The sequence below is a fragment of the Musca domestica genome, unplaced genomic scaffold (assembly GCF_030504385.1).
Source record: "Musca domestica strain aabys unplaced genomic scaffold, Musca_domestica.polishedcontigs.V.1.1 3, whole genome shotgun sequence".
NCBI lineage: Eukaryota > Metazoa > Arthropoda > Insecta > Diptera > Muscidae > Musca > Musca domestica.
In genome coordinates this window covers 26,131,354-26,153,087 of record NW_026712299.1, presented here as the reverse complement: position 1 = coordinate 26,153,087, position 21,734 = coordinate 26,131,354, and the positions used below count along the sequence as shown (strand labels likewise).

At 33.6% G+C, this 21,734-nt stretch overlaps 1 protein-coding gene across 1 annotated transcript in view; it reads left to right on the top strand.

Moving 5' to 3' along the window:
- Positions 1-864: 864 nt before the first annotated feature.
- Positions 865-21,734, top strand: part of LOC101888252 (guanylate cyclase 32E) — a 214,722-nt gene continuing 193,852 nt past the window's right edge. Inside the window, exon 1 of the mRNA XM_059124627.1 lies at positions 865-1,223. The gene's annotated coding sequence lies outside the window, so the exon portion shown is untranslated. The remainder of the gene's footprint in view (positions 1,224-21,734) is intronic.

The following is a 21,734-nucleotide window of genomic DNA, read 5'->3' as shown; positions in this document are numbered from 1 at the left end:
CGGCCCGGCCGAACTTACAGCTTTTTACTTGTTAATAATCATAACTTGAATAAAATATGAAATAAAAGTCCGATTGTTATCAAATTTTACACATTTCAATATTTTTACCAACACAACCTTTGGTATTAGGACGGAGTGTTTTGGACAACTCCTTCTTGTACCTCCCCCAGCCGATTCATTCTAAACTTCACACATTGCAATATTTCTTCTAGCTCAAGATCTGATGTAGGTATCGGCCCATTCCTTCTGATACTTCTCCCACAACGGTTTAAAATTTTGAAAACCCATTAGACTCATAAAATGGGATAGGAATATCCGATTATTTTCACACTCGACATATTCCAATAGTTACATTAGCGCAAAATCTAGCGTGAAGAGGGAATATAACAGACGGCTCTTTCTGGTACCTCCCCCACAAAGGGACAAAATTTGGAATAATTATTACTCTTAGAATTTGGGAAATAAAAGTCCCATTGTCCTCAGAGTACACACATCTCAATGTTTCTATCTACACAAGATATGGTGTAAATATGGAATATAAAGTTGTCCTTGGCTTAGAGAGTTTCTTAGAGATTTTTTCTTAAAACCCCTTGGGGAAAACATGATTTATACATTTACACCCACAGCATTGACAATCCTTTCAGGTATTTTTTGTGAAAATCCAAGACCAAAGTAGTTGTAGTGCTTGAAAAAAATTCGAAACCTCTACAATTTTTTCTTCTAAAAAAAAATCTCTTTTGTACATAAGTATGCTTTTAAAGAAATCAAATTTGATTCCCTTGAAATTTCCATCAAAAAATGTACAAAAAAATAATACTATCACATTCTTTTCATTTAATAAAAATTTTCAAATTTATTTAATTCGGCGAATACAAAAATTAAAAATTAATTTTATGTAGGAACATTTATCAAGATAATCTCTGCCTGAAGAAGAAACAGAGATTATAATATATACAGCTTAAAAAATCGCCGAACAATATGCTCAACAAAAGCATTATCATAATTGAGGAGAGCCTATATCTGATATCCTTTGCAGCCACAAATGTAAGCAAATTATGAAGAAGGGACTTTTTGCTTTGCCATTCTTTTAAGTGGACGTCATTAAAGTCATTAACAATTATAACAAAATTCAACTTTACCCCCAAAGCCACAACCTGTGTAAAAATATAAGGGATATGGACGAAATTGCTGGTAAATTTCTGGCAGGATGCTGTTAATTGTGGGTAAGTGTTATGAGAGTGTTTATCTTTTTACACAGATGTGTGTTCGTGTTTTTAACGAAAAGGATCTGGGAATATACAAGTATACCCTTAGGGCATTATACTTTATACCCTTAGTCATATGACTACATTTGATACGGCCGAAACGTGCCTCTTTGAAAAAAAACGGTTTAAGGCTCTAGATCTCTGGACCAAATTCGTTTCAGGGCAATTGTACTCGATCTAGGGATATCTGTCTCTCAGGTTCGTACGATAACTCTCGAAACGAGTATCCGATTTGGCTCAAACTTAGTACAGGGTTGTCCATATTCGACGGACCCATCTGGCAACGCTATAACTTTTGACAGAGATGTCACATCGCTTAAAAATAACATCGCTGCCGTACGAGCCAGTGTTGAGAGGTCCCCAAGAACATCCCAAAAACGCCGTTCTCAGCAGTTGGGCATGGCTCGGCCCACTTTACAACGGATTATTCGCATTGATTTGCATTTGTTCCCGTACAAAATTCAATTGACGCAAAAAATGTTGCCTGCGGACAAGCCTCGTCGATTGGAATGGGTCCAAAGAGTCATGGGTCCGTCGAATATGGTAAACCCTGTACATCGTAATATGATTGTTAAACTTAGATCGAGTTCGGAGATGGGCATCACCGGTCCACTCCTTCTGGTGCCTCCCCCCAAAAAGTCAAAGTTTGCAAAGAAAGTAGTTTAGCTCATAGAAAGAGAAAGAATCATTTGTTCATCATCATTTTGTTCGAACTGTGCAAATTCTAATATTTACATTAGTGCTGGGTCAGATGCGAAAATTGACAATATAACCCTGCTTCATCAAGATCATCCCCTGTGTTGGAGGTATTATAAGTTTTATTGGGCCAAAAATTATGTAACACCTCGAAATATTGGTTTCCCACATAGGAAAGTATATATGGATGTTCCTATCTCGCCGAGCTGAGTCGATCTAGCTATGTATGTCCGCCCGTCCGTCTGTCCGTCTGTCCATGTTAATTTGTAATCACTCTACAGGTCGGAATTATGGCCCGATCTTCATGAAATTTAGAAAGAAGGTGGGCCATAGTCCAGAATAGAAGCCTATTTCTTTTGGAGATGATCGCAAAATATTTAGGGGTTGAAATGGACCAAAAACTGAATAAGTTTCCTTATTTTGCAGTTGCTCTATAGGTCGCAATTATAGACCAATCGACGCGGAAGTTATCATGGGGCTATAGCTTTGGGCTGGACAGAAGCCTTCCAATTTTGATGGTCATCGGGTAGTATTTAGTAGGTGAAATTGACCATAACATTTGTGTTAAATAAAGGTCAAATATCAAATATATCGGCGAAATCAAAAATAGACGAAGAGGTCGTTACATAGATACCGATTGTAAATATATCGGATATATGTAGCGAAATATAATAATATGGGTTATTATATACAGATTGTCTTTTTTCGTCCCATCCTCACGAAAATTGTCACAAGGGTAGGGTTATGCTCAGGAGGGCTAGACCTATTATTTCCAAGATGTCGCAATATATTTAGGGGTTTAAATGGACCAACAACTAAAAATGTTCCTGATTTTGCAGCCCTTATAAAGGTCACAAATAGAAACCAAATGACACGAAATCTCGCATGAAGTTAGAGTTTAGGACAGCAGGTAGAATGGACCACTACTTTTGTGTGAAAAAATACCAACATTACTTGCAGGCGATATCCGAAATACACAATAGGCGAACTTCTGGCGTTTTTTGCTGATTTCGTTGACGAATATATCCAAATATCGTAGATAATCAAATCATAAAGATGAGTCTAAATTTGGTGATACCAAGGAGCCTCTTGCTTTTGGAGATGATACTCAAGAAAAATTATCCTGACCACACAATTAAAGCCAATCGACACTCCTGATTATATTTAGCCGTAAAATGAACCACAGAAACTAACAGCACGATAAAGTGCGTAAATATTGGGCAAATGTCCCTGGTCAAAATGCTAAGGGTAATATCTGGGCAGTGCTCCGTGACATAATTTCAAAAGCGAAATCTTCCAAAATAGATTTGGACATAAGGGCGCTTCTAACATTTTGTAGTGTTGAAGGGCTGGTATCATATGGTTGGCCCTTCACGACTATAGTCTTTGCTTACTTGTTTTTTTTATATCAATGATTATAGGAGCACTATTAATAATTAAAACATAGGCCTATTTTTACCTCCTCATAAAGGATAAAATTTTGGCAAATAATGAAAACTTTCATTGCTAATAAATCTCATACAATTTATAACCAGTAAGGAAAGCTCAAAATCCGGCCGGTTTCGACTATATGATACCCTACACCACTATGCATATTTAGTAGAGCTCTCGTAAAAAGGTTTATACAGGGCATTTCAGAGCTCTATGAGATATTTGGTACAAAATCAAAATCTATCTAATTCTATCGTGCATTTTACGAACTATAGCTATCTCTGAACCGGGTTTCTCCAAAATTTACGTATTAGCTTCTAGACTTAAATCGGTCTTATCTACGAAAATTCAAGTGATTTGGGCTGATATTGACCATTTAGTGCACATTTAACCCGAAATCGGATGAAGATATATATGGGAGCTATATCCAAATCTCAACCGATTTCGATAAAATTTAAAACAGCTATTCCTGTGCTCCATCTAATACCTGGTACCAAATGTCACGGTTGAGGAGTGAATATTACGAATGTATGGGACTAAAACACTAAATCGGATGAGACATATATAAGGTTGCTATATCTATATCTGAACCGATTTTCACTAAATTTGATATACTTGCTTCTGGGCTGAATTTGGTCCGATGTACTAAAATTCAGTCCATTTGGACTTATATTGGCCATTTGGTGCACAATTAACCCGAAATCGGATGAAGGTATATATGGGAGCTATATCCAAATCTGAACCGATTTCGATAAAATTACAAACAGCTATTTCTGGGCTGTATCTTATATCTGGTACCAAATATCATTCTTGTGGAGTGCATATTACGAATGTGAAAGGCTTAAACACCAAATCGGATAAAACATATATATGGGAGCTATAGCTATATCTGAACCGATTTTCTCCAAATTTGTTGTATTTGCTTTGAGGCTAATCTCGGTCACATGTGCTAAAATTCGGGCCATTTGGGCTGATATTGGCCATTTGGTGGTCAATTAACCCGAAATCGGATGAAGATATATATGGGAGATATATCCAAATCTGAACCGATTTCGATAAAATTACAAACAGCTATTTCTGGGCTGTATCTTATATCTGGTACCAAATATCATTCTTGTGGAGTGCATATTACGAATGTGAAAGGCTTAAACACCAAATCGGATAAAACATATATATGGGAGCTATAGCTATATCTGAACCGATTTTCTCCAAATTTGTTGTATTTGCTTTGAGGCTAGTCTCGGTCACATGTGCTAAAATTCGGGCCATTTGGGTTGATATTGGCCATTTGGTGGTCAATTAACCCGAAATCGGATGAAGATATATATGGGAGATATATCCAAATCTGAACCGATTTCGATAAAATTTAAAACAGCTATTTCTGTGCTCCATATAATACCTGGTACCAAATATCACGGTTGTGGAGTGCATAGTAGGAATGTGAGGGACTTAAAGATCAAATCGGATGAAAGATATATATGGGAGCTATAGCTATATCTGAACCGATTTCAATCAAATTTGGCATGCTTATTTTTAGGCCTAATTTGGTTACATGTGCAAAATTCCATACTATTCGGGCTGATATTACACGTTTGGTGAACAATAAAAGGCAAATCGGACGAATATATATATGAATTTTTACCGATTATCTCCAATATCAATAGGGTTCGTCGTTGGGCCAAAAAAATATTGTTTGGAAAATTTCATCGCAATCGGATAATAAATGCGACCTGCATTTTGTTCACAAGAATACATGGACAGACGGACTGACATGCATAAATCGACTCAGAAAGTGATTCTATGAAGGTTCTCAAAAGTAACTATGGGTCTATCTCGTTTCCTTCTCCATGTTACAAACAAATGCACAAAGATTTGTAAGAGCTATAGGGAAATACCTTAAAAAACGCATGAAACTTTATTTGAATTGATAGTACGACCCATTTAAAGTTTGAAGATTATTTCAAACTTATCCCAATTTTGGCATCTGTTTTAAAATTTTGACCGATATCTAACGATATTGTATGTATATGTGACTTATCGGATATCTGCTACTTGTATCTTCCAACAAAGGGTCAAAATGTTGACTATTTTTAACATATGAAACAATATTCTTTTCAATATTACTGCCAAACATGCAAATTTGACATATGTAACAATTGGTTTTGTTTTTTTTTTTGACATTTTTGAACAAAATTCTTATACTGGGAAATACTAAAAAACCCTGAATGGAATGTTGGGATTATTCCACTGAATTTAGGATAGCAGGGCAATGCTGTTTTATCCCAAAATTGTATAATTTGGTGTCCATTAACGTTAAGAATATGCATTTCTGTTGCAACCGAATTTTAAGTATTTTCAAATTATTTTATTTTTTATTTAAAGGAATATACACACAAATTGTGTATATATTTTGACGGAAAAAGGGCACTAAAAGAAAAAAATAATTAGTGGCTTTGCTCTACTCTATAATTGAGCCATTGGACTAACTATCTAGGTATATATGGGATATATCGATCCACTCCTTATGGTAAATCCCACACTAAAGGTAAACAATTAAGCAAAGGCTTTAGTCGTGCGGGACCGACCATGTGATACCCTACAACACTACAATATGACAAATTTTAGAAGCCCTCTTACGTCCAAATCTATTTTGGAAAAAAATTTTCTGTTTTTGCGAACATCTCAAATGCAAAAAAAATGTAATATGTCCCTCTCTATCTCAAATTTAGACGCATCTATATGATATGCTTATCTACGATATTTAGGGCATTCTGAGTTGACAAAATTTGTCAAATTCGGTCCAGCCATTCTTGAGATATTAGCATTTTAACTAACATCCCCTTCCACATTGAATATATTTCGCTATATATAACCGATATATTTACTATCGGCATCTACGGCCAGAATTCACCTGTTCGTCTATTTGCGCGGTTTAATGGAAAATTTGACTTTTATTTAACACAAATGTTGTGGCCTATTTCACCCACTAAATATTACCCGATGACCATCAAAATTGGATGGTTTCTGTTCAGCCCTAAGCTCTGGCCGCATGCTAACTTCCACGTCGATTGGTCTATAATTGCGACCTGTAGAGGGAAACCAATATTTCGTGGTGTTACATAATTTTTGGCCCAATCAAACTTAGCGTTGCAGGGTAAAAAAAGTAATCAACAATGACTCACATAAAATTTGAAATAAGTTACAGATTTTCATTGAATTCAATGTATATTAACAATATTAAATGTTAGTTTGAAGAAGAATCGAATCTATTGATCTACTATTTAGGTTACATAAATCACAAAAGTTCAACATGAAAAAAAAAAAATTAAAATAAATAAATAACAAGTAAAAAAGCAGTAAGTTCGGCCGGGCCGAACTTTGAATACCCTCCACCATTTGGAACGAATTAGAAAAATTTCAAAAAAAAAAATTAAATCCATTAAAAATTCTTTTAAAATCTTTAAAATATCTAATATAGGAAGGTGCCGATATATTGGGGGATATAAGATATTGTGGACCTATAAAGACAAATCTATGTCTCACAAGGAACTCCTTGTGTGGATTTTCAGATAATTCCATTGGGAAATGTCATCAAAATCCCGAATATCGGGGGTACCGTTATATGGGGGCTATACGATATCGTTAACCTATATAGAGAACTCTATAAAATACCGAATATCAGAGGGTACCGTTTTATGGGGAATATACGATATCGTGGACCTATACAGACAACTCTCTTTCATGGAGTAAAATACTCACAAAGAACTCCTTGTGTGGATTATCAGACAATTCCGTTGAAAATGTGGGTAAAATCATCAAAATACCGAATAAAGGGGAGTACCGTTATATGGGAGATATACGATATTGTGGACCTATATAGACAATTCCGTTTCAGGGGTAAAGTGCTCACAAATAACTCCGTGTGTGGATTTTCAGACAATACGATTGGAAAATGTGGCTAAAATCATAAACATACCGAATATCGCGGGGTACCGTTATATGGGGGCTATACGTTTTCGTTAACCTATATAGAGAATTCTCTGTCGGGGTAAAGTGCTCACAAAGAACCCCTTGTGACCATTCCGTTGAAAAATGTGGGTAAAATCATCAAAATAGCGAATATCGGGGGGTGCCGTTATATGGGGGCTATACAATATATCGTGGACCTATATAGATAATTATCTGTCGAGGTATAAAATACCCACAAGGAACTCCTTGTGTGGAATTTTAGACAATTCCGTTGCAAAAAGGTGGGTAAAATCATCAAAATACCGAATATCGGGGGGTACCGTTATATGGGGGATATACAATATCGTGGACCTATATAGACAATTCTTTTTGAAGGGGTAAAATGCACACAAGGGACTCCTTTTGTGGAATTTCAGACACTTCCATTGAAAAATGTGGATAAAATCATCAAAATACCAAATATCGGGGGTACCGTTATATGGGGGCTATACGATATCGTGGACCTATATAGATAATTCTCTGCGGAGGTATAATGTACCCACAGGGAACTCCTTGTGTGGATTTTCAGACAATTCCATTGAAAAATGTGGCTAACATCATCAAAATACCGAATAATGGGGGGTACCGTTATATGGGGGCTATACGATATCGTGGACAGATATACCCCATCTTCAAACTTGACCTGCCTGCAGACAAAAGAGAGATCTGTGCAAAATTTTAGCTTCCTATCTTAATTTGTTTAGACTGTAGCGTGATTACAACAGACGGACAGGACTATATCGTCTTAGAATTTTACGCTGATCAAGAATATATATACTTTGTTGGGTCTAAAATGATTATTTCGATGAGTTACAAACGGAATGACGAACTTAATATACCCTCCATACTTTTTTCGGTGGAGGGTATAAAAATAAGAAAGGTAAAGAAAGGTCAAGGGCCAGACGGAGCAAACTTCAAAGTCTATCCAATTTGATCTGACATCCCATATTTGGTACACAATAACTGTCAAATCGGTAAAATTTGCCATAGGTATTTCTGAGCCGTATCTGATATCTGGTACCAAATGTCATTGTTGTGAAGTGCATATTTCGAATATAAGGAACTTAAACACCAAATCAGATGAAAGATATATATGGAAGCAATACCTATATCTTAACCGATTTTAACCAACAATGAAGAATTTACTTTACTAGGCTCAATTATGTTCGAATGCGCAAAAATCCATTCAGTCCATTGGGCTAATATTACCTATTTGGATAAATCGGACAAACATATTTATGTGACCTATGGATCACATACCTGTTTTGCCTGTTACAATCTAAGTATATTGTTCACCAAATCTGTATTATTATCTCAAACAAGCAAAATAACTGTAAGTTCGGCCGGGCCGAACTTTGAGTACCCTCCACCATTTGGAACCAATTTAGCAATTTTTAAATAAATAAAATCCGTTAAAAATTCTGTTTAATTCTTATAAATACCGAATGTAGCTGTTATATTAGGGTCTATACGACGACGTGTATCTGAATAGGCAACTTTTGTCATAAGCCATTACAATTCAAATAACTTCAAAATTTCATGGCTATACCCTACACCACAAAGTGATAAGGATATTATATCTTTGTGCATTTGCTTATAATATCGAGAAAGAAGCGAAAATTTTTTAGCATCTTCATAGAATCACTATCTGAGTCGATTTATGCATGTCAATCCGTCCGTCCGTTCGTCCATGTATTCTTGTGAACAAAATGCAGGTCGCATTTAATACCCGATTGAGATGAAAATTTGCAAACAAGGACGAACCCTATTGAAATTGGTGCACCCAGAGAAAAAATGACAACATCCGTGTATGAAATGACCACATCCGTGTATGATAGTGTATCAACCACGTTTGGTGTCAAAATGAGCACGCTGTTGTCATTTTGACACCGAGATTTTGGCAACGATTTCAACAACAGATGTGCATGAAATGAGCACATACGTGGTCATTTCGAGCACGCCCCGTTGTCAGATTGTCAACGCTTCGTTGTCAGATCGTCAACGCTTCGTTGTCAGATTGTCAACGCTCCGTTGTCGGATTGTCAACGCCCGTTGTCAGATTGAAATCAATGGTGGTCATTTTTTGATATCCGTTCCTTTTCCATTTTATACCCTTAGTAGAAGAAACGACATTTTTTGAAAAGTATTTTATTGAACGAAACCAATTACATAAATTCAATATAAATACATATTTGATTTAACAAAACAATTCGAATTACATATATTCAATGTATAGAAACAAATTAAATTAACTTAAATCTGAAATAAACTTTTCCATTATTCATAGGATATAAGTGAAATGGGTAAGTAATAAAATCTAAAATTGGTATTAAAAAAATTGTATCCTCATTCAGAGAACCAACTTCATACGATTGTAAATGGTAATCAAAGTTTTTAACTTTTACTTGGTTACATAAAATGTAAACATTTTCATTTTCAATTATTAAATGTTTAATTTTGAAAAGTTCAATTGCGGCATTATTTGTTGCTAAATAATAGTTTTTTTTATACCTAGTTCCCTTAAAAAAAATGTCATCAGACACTTTGCAATTTTGGTAATTTAAAACTGGCTTACTTTTTTTGTAACAATATTCCTCTTTTGCCAAATCTTCGATGGTATGCGTATTAATGATAACATTTGGTTCTAAGTTATCTTCGTGTTTTAATAAAAAATTGGAAAATTTCAATCCAGACTTAATAGATAATGAACGACAGGGATTTACTCTTGATGTAGTATTTCCTAAATAGGCTTTTGCTTCCTTGTGTTTAGCTTCGAATCTCATGCTCCAGAGATATTTAAGGGGACCACATTTTCGGATAGCTGTGGGATAGTGGACAAGAAAGTGGTGTTTCGGTTTTAACGAACCGTATAATGTTATATAAAGTGAATGGTGATCTCTAATTAATTCTTCCAATTTTATTAAATCGTCTTCTATATAACTTGGTCTTAAAAGTAAATCGATTATTTGTAATAATATTATAAAAACTTTCCAGTGATCGTTGGAGAAAGGAATTAAATCGCCTACCATTAAAGGTAAAAAATTAGTAAAACACATAGTTTCACTAGCTGTCATTTTTAAGTTATAGTTTTTCAATCTACATAAATCTAGTGGTCCAGATTTATTTCCCACTTCAATTTCTCCAAATTGGAATAAAGATTTTCTGCTGTTAATACAATCTAACGTAACAATATTTTCTTGAATCAGCCCGAGAATTACATTAGACATATCGTAGACACATATGCCCTCGAAAATGTCATGCATAATATCAAAACAAAAATTTTCAGTGACGTTAAAATTTGGTAAAGATTCGAAGATACACTTGTTTTTAATACCTGTTTCTTGAAAATTATTTTCCAATACATTTGAGTTGTAATTCTCTTGGTTTCTTAAACTATCTAAATGCTGAATTGCGTCGAATTGCATTTGGGACTTTTTTCTTCTACATACCCGGCAAAATCTTTTAGAGTTAAATGATTGCACGTAGCCTAAAATACTATTAACTGCTAAATTATCTCCAATAATTACACCTAAAATAAAATGCACCTTCTGAACACTTTGTTGAACACAAATTTCAACCCCTTCTTCTAGAATTTTTAACTCTTCTACAAGATTGTGAAATGAAACTTCATTTCCACGTTCTTTTAAATCCTTTGATGGTATAAACGCAGCAGTTAATATATAATCAAGTTTTGACAACAAGTGCTGTGGCATTGAAGGAAAGCTAATATAACAACCACATATGGAAAATGTATGGGTTCCAAGAGGATTATTAATTTGAAAATCATCCATGTAAAGGACATAGGGAATAACTAAATTGTACTGATATTTTAATAATTTAGTTTTATATAACTCACCGTTTGTAAAATTTTGTAAAACAGGTGAATTTAGGAATTTTTTGGAGTTTTCTAATGTCAAATCTAAGAGATTTGGAATTTTAAAAAGGGCACTTATCATGAATTTCAGTGGCATTATATAAATATTGGATAACTTTGGACCTAAACTGGGATTTCCGCTGATAACAATTTCCGAGACTTGATTGCTAATTACATAAACCTTTGGATCATCATAAAAGTTTAGTTCTTTTAAAATTTTTAAAAGTCTATATTCCGTTCTAGTTTCTTCGAAAGGATTTTTACAAAAGTTTAGTAAGTACCTTAAGTCTTCATAATTTGGATGATCAGTTATATATTTTTCAATTGTACATGAAATGGATGAAAGCAGAATTGAAACAGAATGTTGTATTTCTATAACATGATTTCTAGGCATATAGCTTTGACCATGTAATTGTAAAGACAGATATAAGGTTTTCTTTTTCAAAACATTTAAATCCTTTTCTATTGTATTGTTGTTAATAACAGTTTCACTGTTTGTATAATCATTTTCTTTTGATGATGACATTTCAACTGGCACATTAATGGCTTTAACCATTGGTGGAGCTTTTGTGTGATTCTTGTGAAGTTTTTCTAAATGAATTCTGAATGACGTAAATTTTGTAAATGTTTGCTTACAGTTGTCCTGAACGCATTGTACTTTTAAAAATTTAGTGGACATTAAATGGTCTGTTTTCAAATGAGCTATTAAAAGATTTGCCTTATCAAAATGCTTACGGCAACGAAAGCAAATATACATTTTGAATTGTACTTTAATTATTGTTGCAGAAATTAATAAGTGAAGTCAAATTAACTGATTTTATATCATATACAGTATTAATTTCATAAAAATATTTTTGGATAAAAATCCATGGAATTTGGCAGGCATTTGGATATTTTAAAGAAAGTGCATGAAAAATTTTAAAACATGTATCTAAACATTCGAGGAACGATTGAAATTTTAACAAATTGTGGTTAAAAAAAACATAAAAACCTTTTATATTGAAATCGGACAAACCCTCCACAATTATAAATGGCTGTATAGTTAATCCAGCATTGTAATACTTTTCAGTGACTGTATCAATTTGCCTTTTATAATCGTTAATTGTCGGTAGTCGCAGTACGAAACTTTCCTGCGAATCAGCTATTGTTACTTTTTTTCGTAATTTACCGTTTCCACATTTAAACCTAGCAGGTGATGGTAAAACTGAATTCAACAGTATTGCGTATATATAATCTTGAGCATCTGCAACCGAAATATAAAATAAATATTACTTTTAATGTTTATGATAAATCAGGAATTAAAATTTACCTATGCTGCTTGCCGTCAAAACATTTGCGAAGAGTTGTTTGCAATGTTCGTTATGAATATTTTTCCCATAATAATTGTAAATTTTTTTCTTAAATTGGTCCCATTTAGAAAGTAGAAGATTGCCTTTCTGTGGATACATAATATCGAAATCAATGTTGACCTAAAACGAAACATTAGTATCCATATACAAATAAATAGCTCATGGCTACTTACCAATTCTGAAGCTCTTGCATCGGACAACTTCGTCCATTCAAGGAGAAATGTATGGCTACTTAAATTTTTTATATCTCTTTGCCGTATGTTAAAAGATCTTTTCCATTTTTCGCAGATCGATCCCCAATCATTACATTCTCTTAGTAAGGAAGCTTTCAATGAATTTTCAACTGATTCATCAATTTCGGGAACATCTTTGTTACAAAAATTAGGAGATGTGTGAGTTGCTGCTTTGCTTGTGCTAGGCTCGGAAATCAAAAGCTTTATTCTTTTGGACTTCTTGTTTCTATACTTGGCATAAAGTTTTCCGCTTGCGTTGTTCTTTCCTTTTCTTGAAATGTAATAATAATCCTAAAAATAAAGACATATTATAAGTTAAGAAACTACATAATCAGATACGTTGTTTATATTGTTAATCTTACCCTCATTTCGTTTTCAAGAGGAAAAACGGAACAAATTTCATCCAATATGCGCATATAGTCTTGAGTGTAAAGAGTAACATTGTTGGTTAAAATATCTTCAATAATTATATTAATTATATCATCTCTTTGCTCGTCACTTAATTTCTTATTAACGCTACTACATTCAAGCGCTAGTTTCCCCTTCGAGGTATGTGTTAACAATTCCGTTAGATCCTATATTAAATAAAAAAACTACATTAACTATGCTTACACAAATATTACTCTTACCTTACCTCTGACAAAATTCCTTTGGCTTTTGAGCAGTTCGAACCTGTAGTGTCGGGAGTACCAGGAGTACTTGCAGGTGTCTCGTTGCGTTTCCACCATTCACCTATTTTAGATGGAACTGACATAGTTTCGTCATCAATCCCGAGCTATTGTTATGACAATATTAATACTGAGTTCAACTCTGTAAAACAAATAATACGTACCTTTCGTTTTTTCCAAGCAAAGAGCTTTTCTCTGAATTCAACACGCAGTCCCAATGGTGGCACTGCTTCCTTTAAATCTTCTTTTTTCAAGTACTGCAAGCTGCGAAATGTTACATGTGATGCTAAAAGAACAAAAAAGAAAATTCTTTGTTAATTACACTGATTAACTGAAAAATTCATTTTTATTTACTTACCTTTTAATTGTTCAAAAAGCGACTCCATATTTATTCCTTTTAAGAACTCCCTTAACATATAATCGTCCTCATTGTTTTCCGCATCTTGACTGCTGCAATGGTTTGTATCGCGAACCACAACAATATTGCCATCGATTTCTAACAACTCACCAATGATATTTTGAGGATCTTGCGAATTATTATTCATTTTCAATAAATTTTTTGCACAATGCGTCCTTTCTCTTTCAATAACACGGAAAAAATGGTAAATATGCAGCCGATTGCACACGAGTAAAAAAAATGACAACGGTGGTGCATGATTCATACACGGTAGTTGCTAAAATGGCAACGATCGTGTACGATTCATGCACGTCGGTGTACAAAGTAACAACGGTGGTGCATCATTATGCAGGTGGTGGTGCATAATTCATACACGACCGGTGTCATATTGACAACGACCGTGTGTGAATCATGCACCACCGTTGTCATTTTTTACTCGTGTGTAATCGGCTGCAATTACCAATATTACAAATGGACAAATTAAGCACGGCTGTTGTTGGTACCGAAAGTTGACCACGTCTCGGTGTCAATTTGAGCACGTTCGTGCACAATTCACCAACAGCCGTTGTTGAAAAATATAACAACGGGTCGTTGCGAAAATGACAACATACGTGCTTGATTTCGCAACGGGATTTTTCCCTCAGTGTGAGAATCGGTAAAAATTTAGATATAGCTCCCATATATCTTCAACCGATATCGGGTTAATTGTGCACCAAATGACCAATATAAGCTGAATTTCGGTATATTCCGCCGAATTCAGACTAGAAGCAAGTACCTCAAATATAGTTCCTTTATATATGTTTCATCCGTTATGAGGGTTTAAGTCCTTCACATGCGTAATATGCACTCAACAAAAATTATATTTGGTACCGGACATCAAATACTGCTCGAAAACACCTCTGTAAAATTTAATCGAGATCGGTTCGGATTATGGTTTAGCTTCCATACATGTAATGGTACCTCTCGATATTCGGCATGTTGATAATTGTAGCCAAATTTTTCGATGAAATTGTCTGAAAATCCGTAAAAGGTGTTACCTCTGAGTACTTTACGCCTGGAAGAGAATTGTATAATAAGTCCTCGTTTTAGTATAGCACCCATATACTATATATTTAGTATTTCCATGATGTTAGGGACATAATTCACCGGAATTGTTTCAAATTTCGTATTTGAAGTTCGGAATCATTACTAGAACCTATGACAAAAAATTACTTATTCACCACCACGCCTTTGTATAGCCCCCATTTTTGGAATAGAAATGCATTTTTTATTTGCTTTTTTGAATGGCAAATAAAATTGAATAATTGAAATTGAATTACAATAACTTAATTCGAATATCAAATGGAATTCTTGAATAACAATTGAAATTTTTCTATTACAATTGAATTACATCTGAAAAAGGTGTATATCATTAAGGTGTAAAATCATCTATATCTATAAAAGAGGAAAATGTTTGTATGTTTGTTTGTTTGTTTGTTTGTTTGTTTGTAATTTATGGACTCGAAAACCGCTGAATAGATTTTCCTGAAAATTTCCATATATACTGCAACATCGCCTGAAAGTAACATAGGCTATATACATTTTTGAATTTCCACTTGGAACTGGAGATATAGCATCAGAATCGGAGGTACCTCCCAAAAATTTAGATTTTATATGCACATATCTATTGATTGGTTGAAGATACAGTCTCCAAATTTGGAATACGTAACGGAATTTGGAACAAAAATAAGTTTGCCAAAATTTATTGTAATCGGTTCAGATTTGGATATAGCTCCCATATATATTTTCGACCGATTTCGTTCATTTGATGCCTCAAACACAATATGAATGTTCGATTCCAATAAAATTTGGAATGTGTGACGGGATTTAATCCGAAAATAAATTTGTCAAATTATATTGAAATCGGTTCAGATTTGGATATAGCTCCCATATATATTTTCGGCCGATTTCGAGCATTTGATGCACCAAACACGCTATGTATCCCCGATTTCAATGAAATTTGAAACGTGTGATAGATTTTATCTAAAAAATTGATTTCCCAAATTATATTGAAATCGGTTCAGATTTGGATATAGCTCCCATATACATTTTCGGCCGATTTCATGTATTTGGTGGACCAAACACGACATGTATTTCCCATTGTAATGAAATTTAAAATAAGTAACGGAATTGGGAGCCAATGTGAATTTGTCAAATTAAATTGAAATCGGTTGAGATTTGGATAGAGCTCCCATATATATTTTCGACCGATTTCATGTATTTGATGCACCAAACACGCTATGTATCTCTAATTTCAATGAAATTTGGAATGTGTAGCGGAAATTAAAACAAATATACATTTGTCAAATTATATTAAAATCGGTTCAGATTTGGATATAGCTCTCATATATATTTTCGACCGATTTCATGTATTTTATGCACCATACACGATATGTATGTTCGATTCCAAAGAAATTTGGAATATGTAACGGGATTTTGATTAGAAAATAAATTAGTCAAATTATATTAAAATCGGTTCAGATTTGGATATAGCTCCCATATATATTTTCCGCCGATTTCACATATTTGATGCACAAAACACGATACGTATTTCCGATTCCAACGAAATTCGGCATGAGTGGCTAAATTTGGTACAAAAATAAATTTGACAAATTATATTCAAATACGCTCAGATGTGATTATAGCTCCCAAATATATACTCAGCCGATTTCACATATTTGATGCACCCAAAGGGAGAGACACAAAATCTGGCACCAGCAAAAATTGCCAAATTATATTGAAATCAGTTGAGGTTTGGATATAGCTAACATATATATTTCGGCCGATTTCATACATATTATGCACCAAACACGATATATATGACCGATTCCAATGAAATTCAGAATGTGTGGCGGAATTTGGTTATAATAATAAATGTGATAAATTAATTGGAAATTAGTTAAGATTTGGATATAGCTCCCATATATATTCTTGGCCGATTTCACATATTTGACGCACCAATTTCAATGAATTATGAAAGGTGTGGCGGAGTTTGGTGTAAAAGTAATTTTTTTTAAAATTATATTTAAATCGGATCAGATTATTAACGCATTAAATTAGCGCAATATTTTTTTTTTTAATTTTTTAATTTGTTTTTCTTTATCCAACATATATTCGTAAATAAAATTTTGAATGCATATAAAATCAAAAGGGGTAGCGAAGCGCACCGGGTTCAGCTAGTTATTTATAATTCTTGAACTTCAGACACAATCTCATAATTGTGTCACTCGATATTTTAAGACGTTTACATAATTATACCCTACACCACAAGGTGGTCAGGGTATTATGTATTTGTGCATTTGTTTGTAACAGGCAAAAGGAAACGAGATAGACCCATAGTTCCTTTTGATGATCTGCATAGAATCACATTCTGAGTCGATTTATGCATGTCCGTCCGTCCGTCTGTCCGTCTGTCCATGTATTTTTGTAAACAAAGTACAGTTCGCATTTATTGCCCTATCCAGATGAAAGTTTGCGCAAATCATTTGTTTAGCCCAAGGACGAACCCTATTGAAATTGGAGATAATCAGTCAATTTAGATATAGCTCCCATATATATCTTCGTCCGATTTGCCTTTTATTGTGCACCAAACGTGTAATATCAGTCCGAATAGTATGAAATTTTGCATATACAATCAGATTGGACCTGAAAGTAAGTATGCCAAATTTGATCGAAATCGGTTCAGATATAACTATAGCTCCCATATATATTGTTCATCCGATTTGTTTTTTTTTTTTTTTTTTTGTCCTCCGCAGCCGTAATATGCACTCTGTAACAACAATACTTGGGGAAATATATCAAACTAGCTGAACCCGGTGCGCTTCGCCACCCCTTTTGACTTTATATGCATTCAAAATTTTGTTTACGAATATATGTTGGTTCAAAAAAAAAAAAATATTGCACTACTTTAATGCGTAAATATACAAAACCATTAGAAACACAGTAACATGACATACATAAACGAAGGGTTCGTCCTTCGGATTTATTTATTTCATAGCAAATACCAAGCGTGCAGGAAACTGCAATTTTTTGAAGTTAAGTGGCATTTCTATTGCAATTAGTGAATTCGAGATAGCAACATACTTCCCCGTAATAAGCGTATTTCAAATTAATAGTTGTGTTGTTTTTCAGTGTTAGCCTAAGGCGTTGTGGGCCAATCGTTCTTATTAAAATCATTTCCCAATCTGATCCGATTTAAATTCCGCCACAACTTTCATATTTCATTGAAATTGGTGCGTCAAATATGTGAAATCGGCCGAGAATATATATATGGGAGCTATATCCAAATCTTAACTAACTTCCAATTAATTGATCACATTTATTATTATAACCACTTTCCGCCACACAATCTGAATTTCCTTGGAATCGGTCATATATATCGTGTTTGGTTCATAACATGTATGAAGTCGGCCGAAATATATATATTAGCTATACCCAAACCTCAACCGATTTCAATATAATTTGGCAATTTTTTTCTGGTGCCAGATTTCGTCTCTCTCGCTTTGGGTGCATCAAATATGTTAAATCAGCGGAAAATATATTTGGGAGCTATATCCAAATCTGAACCGATTTTAATATAATTTGACTAATTTTTTTCTAATCAAAATCCCATCACATATTCCAAATTTTTTTGGAATCGAATGTACATATCGTGTATGGTGCGTAAAATACATGAAATCGGTCGAAAATATATATGAGAGCTATATCCAAATCTGAACCGATTTCAATATAATTTGTCAAACGTATATTCGTTTTAATTTCCGCTTCACATTCCAAATTTCATTGAAATTAGAGGTACATAGCGTGTTTGGTGCATCAAATACATGAAATCGGTCGAAAATATATATGGGAGCTATATCCAAATCTAAACCGATTTCAGTATAATTTGACAAATTCATTTTTGCTCCCAATTTCGTTACTTATTTTAAATTTCATTAAAATTGGACATACATATTGTGTTTGGTGAACCGAATCTGAACCGATTTCAATATAATTTGATAAATTTATTTTCGGATCAAATCCCGTTAAACATTCCAAATTTCATTGGAATCGAACATTAATATCGTGTTTAAAGCATCAAATGAACGAAATCGGTCGAAAATATATATGGAAGCTATATCCAAATCTGAACCGATTTCAATATAATTTGAAAAATAAATATTTAGCCCGCATTCCATCACACATTCCAAATTTCATTGAAATTGACATAGACAACGTGTTTTATGCATCAAATATATCAAATCGGTGGAAAATATATATGGGAGCTACATCCAAATCTGAACCGATTTCAATATAATTTGGCTAATTTATTTTTGCCCCAAATCCCGTTATTCGTTTCAAATTTCATCGGAATCGAACATACATATCGTGTTTGGTGCATCAAATAAACGAAATCGGTTGAAAATATATATTGGAGCTATATCCGAATCTGAACCGATTTCAATACAATTTCACAAATTCATTTTTGCTCCCAATTTCATTACTTATTTTAAATTTCATTAAAATTGGACATATATATCGTGTTTGGTGCATTAAATACATGAAATCGGTCGAAATATATATGGGAGCTATATCCAAATCTGAACCGATTTCAATATAATTTGATAAATTTATTTTCGGATCAAATACCGTTAAACGTTCCAAATTTCATTGGAATCGAACATTCATATCGTGTTTGAGGCATCAAATGAACGAAATCGGTCGAAAATATATATGGGAGCTATATCCAAATCTGAACCGATTTCAATATAATTTGACAAATTTATTTTCGGATTAAATCCCGTCACACATTCCAAATTTCATTGGAATCGAACATTCATATTGTGTTTGAGGCATCAAATGAACGAAATCGGTCGAAAATATATATGGGAGCTATATGCAAATCTGAACCGATTACAATATAATTTGGCAAACTTATTTTTGTTCCAAATTCCGTTACGTATTCCAAATTTGGAGACTGTATCTTCAACCAATCAATAGATATGTGCATATAAAATCTAAATTTTTGGGAGGTACCTCCGATTCTGATGCTATATCTCCAGTTCCAAGCGGAAATTTAAAAATGTTTATAGCCTATGTTACTTTCAGGCGATGTTGCAGTATATATGGAAATTTTCAGGAAAATCTATTCAGCGGTTTTCGAGTCCATAAATTACAAACAAACAAACAAACAAACAAACAAACATACAAACATTTTCCTCTTTTATAGATATAGATACAGCTCAGAAATACATTTGCTAAATTTTATCGCGAGCGGTTCAGATTTGGATATAGCTCCCATATATAACTTCGTCCGATTTACCTTTTATTGTGCACCAAACGTCTAATATTTGTCCAAATGGGATGAAATTTGGCACTTACGACCGAATTGAGTCTGGAAGCTAGTATGCCAAATTTGGTGAAGATCGGTTCAGATATAGCTATAGCTCCCATATACATTGTACCCACAGCCGTAATATGCACTCCGTAACAACGATATTCAGGGAAATACATCAAATACAGCTCAGAAATATCTTTGCCAAATTTTATCGAGATCGGTTCCGATTTGGATATAGCTCCCATATATATTTTTATCCGATTTCAATATAATTATGCACCAAATGGGCAATACAAGTCCGAATTTAAAAGATACAAATTCTTCGGCATATTTTGTCCTTTGAACTTTAAATTATAATTATAATCATGGCGTGTATGATTGAATTCTCCCATTAAAACGTTTAATTGTTATGCGGAGCTCTACTAAATTAGCAAAGTGGTGTAGGGTATCATAAAGTCGGCCCCGCCCGACTTTAAAACTTTCTTGACTGGTTTTTTATTTATTTTTAATCATTTTTTTTTATTTAATTTTATTTTTTTATTCAATTTTAATAAATGTTACTGAGCTTTTCTAGCTGGGGAAAAATCAAGGAATTTAATAATTGTTGAAATGAAGGGTTAAATCTCTCTTGACATGTTTTGTTTACTGACAATTGAAATATTTGCAAATCGAAGATATCATTCTCTCTATAAATTTCTCATTCTTCGCTTATATGTGTAAATAAATATAAGTTAGTACATAGATTCATTCATTAAACTTTCTTGTTTTTTCATTCTTCGCTTATATGTGTAAATAAATATAAGTTAGTACATAGATTCATTCATTAAACTTTCTCGTTTTTTTTTTTCGTTTACGCGCCAATTTTCTGAACAAGTCCCCTTCATACAGGATACAACAGCTGATGCAACAACGACTGTTTTATCAACCATTTGAACTTGTTTTAAAACACCTCCAAACAGGAAGCAACAAGTTCAAATGTCCTGTCGGATGAAAACACACAGGAACTAAAAGCAACTTGTTTAATAAATTATGAATTAGTCTGCTACAGGATATCGGGCGATTCAAAGCTTAAAAGTCAGACACTCAACGGATTTCGGAATTGGAAAATACGGTTGTTCGTTTACCCAAAAAAAAAAAAAGTTTAAACCGAATCATAAATTTGTGAACTTGAATTTATTTAAATCACGTATTTACATCGACAGAATGCTAAATAATTTTTTTATTAAATGAGTAAACATAAATTGCTGGAAGCGAATTCAGTGGAAATTTTCATGAATAACTCAAATAACTCAAAGTTGGCAGTGTGTAAACAAATGTGTTGGTGTTATGTTTCCGAAAAAAATGAAAAAAAAGGAAAACAATGAAGTGTCAGTGAAAGCGAGAAGTTTTGATGAAACAAAAAGTTGTTCTTTCATAAATTTCATTTGCTTTACTGAGAAGTGTTCCACTGTAAATTTA